Here is a 6,000-nt window from a genome sequence, read left to right as displayed (position 1 = left end):
TGGGGTAACTAGTACTATACAGGGGGAGCAGTCCTAGGTGGGGTAACTAGTACTATACAGGGTGGAGAAGCCCTGGGTGGGGTAACTAGTACTATACAGAGGGGAGCAGCCCTGGGTGGGGTAACTAGTACTATACAGGGCGAGCAGCCCTGGGTGGGGTAACTAGTACTATACAGGGAGGAGCAGCCCTGGGTGGGGTAACTAGTACTATACAGAGGGGAGCAGCCCTGGGTGGGGTAACTAGTACTATACAGAGGGAGCAGCCCTGGGTGGGGTAACTAGTACTATACAGGGTGGAGAAGCCCTGGGTGGGGTAACTAGTACTATACAGGGGGGAGCAGCCCTGGGTGGGGTAACTAGTACTATACAAGGTGGAGAAGCCCTGGGTGGGGTAACTAGTACTATACAGGGGGGAGAAGCCCTGGGTGGGGTAACTAGTACTATACAGAGGGGAGCAGCCCTGGGTGGGGTAACTAGTACTATACAAGGTGGAGAAGCCCTGGGTGGGGTAACTAGTACTATACAGGGTGGAGAAGCCCTGGGTGGGGTAACTAGTACTATACAGAGGGGAGCAGCCCTGGGTGGGGTAACTAGTATTATACAGGGTGTAGAAGCCCTGGGTGGGGTAACTAGTACTATACAGGGTGGAGAAGCCCTGGGTGGGGTAACTAGTACTATACAGAGGGGAGCAGCCCTGGGTGGGGTAACTAGTACTATACAGGGCGGGGCAGCCCTGGGTGGGGTAACTAGTACTATACAGAGGGGAGCAGTCCTAGGTGGGGTAACTAGTACTATACAGGGTGGGGCAGCCCTGGCTGGGGTAACTAGTACTATACAGCGTGGAGAAGCCCTGGGTGGGGTAACTAGTACTATACAGAGGGGAGCAGTCCTAGGTGGGGTAACTAGTACTATACAGGGTGGAGAAGCCCTGGGTGGGGTAACTAGTACTATACAGAGGGGAGCAGCCCTGGGTGGGGTAACTAGTACTATACAGGGGGAGCAGTCCTGGGTGGGGTAACTAGTACTATACAGAGGGGAGAAGCCCTGGGAGGGGTAACTAGTACTATACAGGGTGGAGAAGCCCTGGGTGGGGTAACTAGTACTATACAGGGGGAGCAGTCCTAGGTGGGGTAACTAGTACTATACAGGGTGGAGAAGCCCTGGGTGGGGTAACTAGTACTATACAGGGTGGAGAAGCCCTGGGTGGGGTAACTAGTACTATACAGAGTGGAGCAGCCCTGGGTGGGGTAACTAGTACTATACAGGGCGAGCAGCCCTGGGTGGGGTAACTAGTACTATACAGGGAGGAGCAGCCCTGGGTGGGGTAACTAGTACTATACAGGGTGGAGAAGCCCTGGGTGGGGTAACTAATATTATACAGGGTGTAGAAGCCCTGGGAGGGGTAACTAGTACTATACAGGGGGGAGAAGCCCTGGGTGGGGTAACTAGTACTATACAAGGTGGAGAAGCCCTGGGTGGGGTAACTAGTACTATACAGGGGGGAGAAGCCCTGGGTGGGGTAACTAGTACTATACAGGGGGGACCTTCCCTGGGTGGGGTAACTAGTACTATACAGGGTGGAGAAGCCCTGGGTGGGGTAACTAGTACTATACAGAGGGGAGCAGCCCTGGGTGGGGTAACTAGTACTATACAGAGAGGAGCAGCCCTGGGTGGGGTAACTAGTACTATACAGAGGGGAGCAGCCCTGGGTGGGGTAACTAGTACTATACAGGGTGGAGAAGCCATGGGAGGGGTAACTAGTACTATACAGGGGGGAGAAGCCCTGGGTGGGGTAACTAGTACTATACAGAGGGGAGCAGCCCTGGGTGGGGTAACTAGTACTATACAGGGTGGAGAAGCCCTGGGTGGGGTAACTAGTACTATACAGGGGGAGCAGCCCTGGGTGGGGTAACTAGTACTATTCAGGGTGGAGAAGCCCTGGGTGGGGTAACTAGTACTATGCAGGGGGAGCAGCCCTGGGTGGGGTAACTAGTACTATACAGGGGGAGCAGCCCTGGGTGGGGTAACTAGTACTATACAGGGGGGAGCAGCCCTGGGTGGGGTAACTAGTACTATACAGGGGAAGCAGTCCTGGGTGGGGTAACTAGTACTATACAGGGCGAGCAGCCCTGGGTGGGGTAACTAGTACTATACAGGGTGGAGCAGCCCTGGGTGGGATAACTAGTATTATGCAGGGGGGACCTTCCCTGGGAGGGGTAACTAGTACTATACAGGGGGGAGCAGCCCTGGGTGACATGTACAGTCTTAGTGGAGCAAAAATAAGGTCCAATATGCTCAATATTCTTTATATTTTTGTCTGCTTACAACATCCTTTTAAAGGGACCGCCATGGGGACCACATTTACCCCTTACTAATATAACTTTATTATGGGATTAAACAGTAAAAGGAAAGGTGTGTGATCTCTTTGAATATGGATGACTGGTGATAAGGCTTTGGCTTTCACATTGGGTCTTAATAATTTAACTTCTTACATTCCTTACACATGAATTGGACAGGAGCAAAGAGGTGGCACAAGGTGGGAGGGGTCATCTTTAATGTGATGCTTCTGCTGGACTCCCGTGTCTGAGCCTCAGATTGGGGGTTATTGTATATGGAGAAGCTTGGTGTCTTAGAAACAATGTTCCCTCTGGAGGCGCCAATCCGATGGTATTAGGGTTTCTTAATTTAGTATTAAGACATGGAGGGTCGGCTGTGAACTCAGAGGTCAATGCTGAATAAAAACAACGAGTGCGGGTCGTGATCTCTCTACAAGCTCATTGAGCAGGACCAGGCGATACAATAACCATGCCGAGAGGCTCTCAGGTGACGTCAGCCTGGGCGCCTCAGGCTAATTTGCATATGTTTTAAAACTCCTTTTTAAGTTAATGGTGCAGTTCCTGTGCTTACTACGACCTCTTCCAGGACCTGCATAACCCAGCGAGACATAAGTGCTACACAATGATCTACTATCAGTCAAACTCATAGTAGATGTGCTTGAAGTCGTAGTATCATAGTAAAAAAGGTTAGAAAAAGGCCAACCGATACATTACATTGATCCAGAAGAAGGCAAAAACCCTGCAAGGCTGATACCTCTTGGCCCAAAGCCAATTCCTTCCCGACCCCTAACATGGCGTCAGAATAATTCCCTGGATCAACAGAAACCACCAACAAACCGTTTTATCCCTATGGGTGATGTACGTGCCCATGGCCGTCCCCTATATGTCTTCATACTACTGAACATCTATCGGACAGAAGCTGGACCATGAGACAACATCTCAGCACAAGAGATTGTCCGCGCCTCGTTCCCCGCACAGTCACAGCCAATCTCTGAGAACGTGGCATGTAACCGGTCAGGTCCTGGGAAATGCCCCCCCCCCCCTCCCCATTGTGTCAAGGAGATCACCCATTATGGAAACTTCTAGAGGTACCTAAAATCTGCCAATCCAATGACAACAGTGATCACCTGGTCTAGAACGAGGTCAATTGTTGACTCTTTGGGGATTGTTCAGTTCTTGGAACCATAAATCCAACAAAAAATATTTTGATCCTCCGAAATGGTGAAATTCCAATCTATTTGACATCACTTCAATCTCAGAGATGGAGCGAGAGGGATAATTCTGGTTCTGGTTCCTCTGTGCTTGGATAGTCCACAAGTCAATGAAGGTCAAAGCAGACACAAGTCACAGCATTGTGAGGTAAGTAAAGGTCACCATTCGCCCTGCGGGATAATCCTCTGTTCCGGCTGTGATGCCGCCTGCGACGCTGAAGATCCCGGAAACATCTCGGGAAAGTTTTTATCTGCAATGGGCTGAGCGCTCACAATGGAGCTGGAACGTTTGGTTCAAGGTGAAATCAAATGATTTTATTGTACTCGTAATACATCAATATAAAAAAGAGATGACATATAAAGTCACACGGATCTGATGGATTTCGTGTTCCCTGACTCGCGATTCCCTGGGCTCTTCTGGGGATGAGCCCCCCCTTCTCCAATCCTCCTATTCTGATAATCAAATCAAACATCAAAACAATAAAAACCTTCCCAGACAGTAACACAGGATACATTGTTACATAATAACATAAAACTAACAAATAATATTTACAATGTTATCAAATGTTCCTAAACCCTTCAGAATCTGCGAGGAAATCTTTATATTCACCTTTTCTATAGAACCCCTAGGATTCCTATTGTGGTGTTTTATATAATCCCCCCCCCCCTTGTGTTTGTCACTAATAGTCACAAGTTTAATTTTCATTTTAAATCTATTCCTTCCATCTAAGGACATAAAATCGATGACCCCCCCCCCCCCCATTGTACTCGTGTGACCCACGTCCCTTGTGCTGTGAACCAGCAGGGAAACCTTTATAGGAAACAACATTTGTATTCTGTATATAGTGATGAATCTATAACACATTTATGTAACGTTGTGTCCTGTTCTATTGTCCTGAAAGGTTTTTATTGTTTCTGTGTTTGATTAGAGGGAATGGTATGAATAGCAGCAAAGAGGATTCGAGAAGGGGGCAGCGAAGCCCCACAAGAAGAGAGGCAGGTAGCATGAAAGACATCAGATCTGTGCGATTTTATATCTCAGGGTCTTCTTACAATTGATGTTTTGTGAGTACAATAAAATTATTTGTGGGGTACACCTGTCTTAAGGAAAGTTCCCCTAGACTTGGGGGCTGACATTATAAAATGTGAAAGGGTGAAACATTTGGGTTCTATTGCACTATAATAGGGCTGGTGATCTGTGTCTCCCCCCTCCCCTGTTACCACATGACGTCCTCCCCTCCTACAGGACATGGGGGTTTATATGGCTGATGACTCGATGTTACACTCAGCTGCCCCTCCCCCCTCTCTATGGTATTAAGATGTTATGTAATTTTGTAATGTTTTACCTTTTTTTTTGTTAATTTTCAGTCGCAGCAGGCGGAATGGTGTGAGATGTGAGATGGTGGTCGCTCGGTTGGCCGACTTGCCAGCTGGGAGTTCACACCTTCAGCTTCCAGAGCTCAAAGATGTGTCATTCTATCCCAAGTGCCTGATTTTGGATATTTCGTGTTAATATATAAAATAAATATGTAAGTTGTGACCTAATTTTCCACCCAGCAATAAGTATCTGTCATATTTTGTAAGTTACTTATTAGTTTACAATAAGTTTACTGATATTCGTGTTACGGGTAATTTATTAAAGTTCCCTTACAGGTGGTGACATGAGGTGTCCTCCTGCCCTCCAGTCTGAATTTACCCTGAACAAAATGGGAGCTTAGAGACTTTTCAGAAACTTATCCATGAAGTGTAGTAACATCCGGAGTCACAGGAGTAATTCCAGGGATGGAAGTTTCCATTTGTATTGAGTTCTAGAACAACATTGACCCCCAATATGACTGATCCAATCTCTGCTCATTGCCTCACCTGGAGGATAGTCAGGCAGAGTCATCCCCCGGCCCCTCCAGGTGCACACGTTCTCCAGCTCCTCCAGGATGCAGATTCGTAAAGGTTTGATGTGTCCCTAACATAATCCCAAAAGCGAGGAGCAGATACTGGGCAGGGGCGTAGATGGGCATCACCCCAGCAGCAGAAGATCGTCTGTAATGTGGGACTTGTACCAAACAGTCAAAACCCATCAGGGTAACAAGATGGCCGACCTCCTGTACCAGGGCCAGGATTTCACAGCCTCGGACTGTTCTGCTGTGCACAGAGAGGACCACAAGCGGCAGGTCCATCATTGGTGAGTAGGTTCACACTGAGCACATGGGGCAGTCTGGAGACTCCATGGTAAAGGTGTGACCACCCTGGTAGAGGTCAGCGGGGGTCTTGCAGGGATCACAGGTCAGTGCTCATATGTGATGACATGTGATTGGTGATGTGTGATGATGACTACTTGCAGATGTTGTAGCAGTGTTATTGCACTTTACTATATGAGGCCCATCGCACATAGGACGGCCTCCAGCGGCTCCATAGAAGACACTAGAGAAAAGTTACAGCCTGTGGAAAATGTTCTG

Source organism: Engystomops pustulosus, chromosome 8 (assembly GCF_040894005.1).
Source record: "Engystomops pustulosus chromosome 8, aEngPut4.maternal, whole genome shotgun sequence".
NCBI lineage: Eukaryota > Metazoa > Chordata > Amphibia > Anura > Leptodactylidae > Engystomops > Engystomops pustulosus.
The sequence above is the reverse complement of the archived record's forward strand: the minus strand, read 5'-3'. Positions refer to the sequence as shown.